This window comes from Bombyx mori, chromosome 15 (genome assembly GCF_030269925.1).
Source record: "Bombyx mori chromosome 15, ASM3026992v2".
Classification (NCBI taxonomy): Eukaryota; Metazoa; Arthropoda; class Insecta; order Lepidoptera; family Bombycidae; genus Bombyx; species Bombyx mori.
Window position 1 is genome coordinate 10,030,377 of NC_085121.1, and position 4,442 is coordinate 10,034,818.

At 35.4% G+C, this 4,442-nt stretch overlaps 1 non-coding gene across 1 annotated transcript; it reads left to right on the forward strand.

The window, feature by feature from the left end:
- Positions 1–3,858: 3,858 nt before the first annotated feature.
- On the forward strand, positions 3,859–3,940 carry TRNAS-GCU (transfer RNA serine (anticodon GCU)). The gene has a single exon. It is a non-coding gene; the product is annotated as a tRNA-Ser (tRNA).
- The last annotated feature ends 502 nt before the right edge of the window (positions 3,941–4,442 follow it).

Below are 4,442 nucleotides of genomic sequence, written 5' to 3' on the forward strand. Positions count from 1 at the left end.
ATAAAGTATCTTTTTGCGGTCAGAATTGAATTTTTATTCTACATATAATTATTATTATGTACATGTAGGACCTCTTGTGAGTCCGCGCGGGTAGGTACCACCGCCCTGCCTATTTCTGCCGTGAAGCAGTAATGCGTTTCGGTTTGAAGGATGGGGTAGCCGTTGTAACTATACTGAGATCTTAGAACTTATATCTCAAGGTGGGTGGCGCATTTACGTTGTAGATGTCCATGGGCTCCAGTAACCACTTAATACCAGGTGGGCTGTGAGGTCGTCTACCCATGTACTCATAAAAAAAATGTTAATACAAAACTTAATTACCTCGTACTCCATACAAAATTTAGCCAAACTGCTATTCTATACTTTCGTGTGTCTTATGATTTGATTAAGCTCAAACTTTGTACACTTGCAGTTGTCGTACACTTCAGTGAAAGGTTTTTGTAATATTAACATCAACACGCGGTAGTTGAATTTCTGTTTAATAGTTTTCTCAAATCGCTGTTTTTATAAATGTACCGATAATCTCAGCGTAATACGGCTAAGTTTCTTGTAATTGTAACAATAAGCGTATTATCCGCGATACTATAATAATTAGTAGATTTAATTCGCCAAGAATGATAAATGAGCTCAATTCCGATCCGCTGTTAGTGGTTATCCAAACGCCGACCGACAATCACCACGGGAATGCCCCTGCACATCTTGTGACATGTGATAAGAGTCTCAATAGCTTTGATATAAAAGCCGCTTAACCCGTTAAACCGGTATATTTGATTACATTGTAGCAAAAATAGACAGGATAGTGAAATTTAACCGCCCACAAAAAACTAATAGTAGGACTAGGAGGCCAGGTAATTAGGCGATTGGGTAGGCAAGAATAGTAGTAGCACAAAAGTACCGGAATCCAATCCCGACATCTACATATTAATAGTCAAAAAGACTATTCGTTATCATTATGATTTCGTGACATCAAAATTGTTCTAGCATAAGGAAATAACAACTCTTTGATTAGTGTATAAACTTACAACTAAAACAAACATATTATTTTGTGTATTCATGGCCGCTTAGAGTGGCTCCAGGTCGTCACAGGTAATTATAACAAATCGTTTTGAATCCCGTAGGTACGTCCGGACCCCGACTCCGGACTGACGACTCGTCCCATCCCAAATATATGGACCATAAAACAACTATAACGTTTTATAAACACTACGTTTATAACTACTTCATGATTGTATTATTTATTTTAAGTAATATATTACCTTGTGTTGGAGATTTTGATTTTTTTTTCTTTCTAAACTGTGCTTTCAAATATTTAAAATTCTCTGGCACAGTCCAGTCCATTAATTTATTGTGTTCTCCGAGTTATACGATCGTGGAAGTGGCTTTTATTTGCAGATGATAAATAATATTAATATAAGGTCGATAGTTAAAACCGAAATCGATTTGTGGTATTTAATGTTGTGGTTGTAAAATTATGACGATTTGCAAAACCGATTTGATTACAAACTTGTTCGTTTAGTTTTCTGTGATAAGTCTACTCTTATTAAAATGAATCGCAATCGTCAGAACACAAAGTTCATATTATTAAATGTTTATTAATATAAACTTTACCATTCTTTTTTAATCCTTCAGTGATGGAACTTAAAATAACTATCATCCTCTTAGTACTTAAGTAGTCGTGAAATACTCATATAATTCAAATTTTCAGTAATTGTAATGTTGAATATTGCTCATTGAAGATGGTTTTTTTACAGCTATTTAGCTTCATGTAAATTTATGCTGTAACTTTTGTAACAGAAAAATATATTATTTTTCTTCTGATCCTTATCCCACATCATGTGGGGTTGCTCCACTGATCATGCTGCATAGGGATTTGACATGAGTTTCGGCCAGCCGCCTGCCTGATGTCACCCCTCCTTGGCTTATATCTCCACTAGTATATCTATTGCAACGGTCCATAGGATTCTATCTAAATTTTTTTCTTTTGATGTTTCTTTGCATTCATTCATTTTTTATTCTATGATTTACATTTTATTATTATAAAGGTTAGCATTGTAATTTAAATTTTCAAATATCGAACATTTATAACAATATCAGATTTTATTAATTTTTCCCTATTTTCATATTTAATCACACAGAATATAAGTTATTAATTAAGTGATATCCATGTTATGTGCACATCCCTTGTGGCAGCATCGAGCCTTCGTTGGCGCTCGTCGGGACAGCGCGAGCGGGACGCGCCGCACTAAATTTAAATATTTTAATCCTTAATTTAAATTTTTGACATTTTTATTTTATGTTGGTATTCGTGTAGTTTCATTTTTTAATGTTATTTGTCATATTCAGACGGCGTACGGCCTGTGACTGGCGCCTTCGAGTAACCATTCCGTCGTTATATATTGTCACTCCGATAGACTAATACAGGACATTTACGTTTTTGTCATTACTAACTAATCGACCCTGCCCTGAATATTGCCTTATGTAACATTGAATATGCATATTGAGAACACAAGTCTTTGGCGCGAGTAATAAAGATATGTTTACAAATACATAGTTCTTTCGCTCTTTTTTCTACCTGTTCGTTTGGTAGCCTAAAGGGGCTATCTAATTACGCTATTGTAGGCGAGCTTACGGAGCTCAACTTGAGAGAGTTTGCTAACACTGGCCCAAAAAAGAGCAGTGATCCGTAGAATCTACCACCCGATCGGAATCGCGACTCACTGAGAAGATCCGGCGAGAAACTCAGTGGGTTGTAGCTCTTTACAGGTACCTAATTACAACCTGCGGTATTCGCTTACAATTAAAAACGATCTTAAGTTTGTAACCGTAAATGTTGTTTTTAATTTGTTATCTGCTATTTGTTAACCTACTTAACACTATTGGATAGCCACGATAACGATTTAAGAATCGTAATATCGGAAATTATATTACGCAAAATGAAAACACGATAAGTAATAGGTACATTGTTCACATGTTTGTTTAAATGTTCACATGTTTGTAGCTTGTCGAATCTAATTAAACAATCTTCGAATTATAATGCCTGTTTACTTATATGTACACTTGTAGGTGTGTATCGATAACAAGAATATCGTTATTATCATTTCAGGAGAGTGTAGCCCACTGAGTTTCTCGCCGGATCTTCTCAGTGGATCGCGTTTCCGATCCGGTGGTAGATTCTGCGAAGCTCTGCTCTTGCTAGGGCCAGTGTTATAAGCACTCCGGTTTGAGCCCCGTGAGTTCACCTACGTGTTAGGGCGAAGGTGAAATAGCCTTTCAAGGCTATCAGCATAGGTAGGAAAAAAAGGAGTGTGACACAGGAAACTACACCGACACCTTTCCTTGACCGGGTAGTTTAAGTCACGGGTAGCAATTCATGCTTCATTTTGGGCCATTAAAAATAAAGGGCTGTTTTCTATATAGTTATGACTACAATCCGTCATACTTTTTTTTATCATTCAACAATCAAGGTCATAAAATTATGCAGGCAGTTTTTTTTAGTTATTACGTTCTTAACATTTTGTAAGCATAGAGTACGGACGTTTTTTATGAATGAGGTATTACTGGTGGCTCTGAGGGCTTTTCAGTTTCACCAGGTGGACGAGCAAGGTACTTACTTACTTAAATGGAATTTAAACAAACCAATGTCTCTTTTTTTAAAGTGTCAAACATATAAATGCAAAGAAAAAATGTAATTACTTGTGTTTTTTTATGTTGTAGGTAGTAGTACAATATCAACACAATAAATTATTCGTAATTATATTGTTACGAAAGCAAACTTTAAGTAATATATTTTAAAGGATTTACTTAAACGCATTTAAAACATGTAAATGTATGATTAAAAATTTCACTCCGTTTTGACGTGACGAGGTGGCCGAGTGGTTAAGGCGTTGGACTGCTAATCCAATGTGCTCTGCACGCGTGGGTTCGAATCCCATCCTCGTCGGCGTTTTTGTCACGAAATCTAGTTTTGAATTTGTTTTTTATTTATTTTCGTCACTGTTTTGAAATAAAATTATCAGATTTAGTTTTATTTTTTAATACTGATTTTTTTTTCTGAAATGGGACTTTCTACTTTTTTTTTATCGAATTGCATGGTTTTTTTTAAATAATATTATGCTTTACGACTTTATATTTTTAATTACTCTTCCTATTATGAGTGATCTACTGAGTGAGCACCAGATCAAGTTTTTAGTTAAATAAAATATAGGTACTTACCATGTCTATATTTCATTTTTAGTTAATAAAACTAATTCATAGTTCCCCAGTTTTGGTTATGCGTTTTATTGCCCATACGGGTGAGCTCGCTCACGGTACATCCGGTACCAAATGATTCCCAGAGCATCATAAAAGACAAAATAATGCCGTCTTGGGACATGAGTCGACTCGGACACGACATACATAGTCCCATCTCTCGTTAAAATTACACCGGGTATCTGATTCTTTAC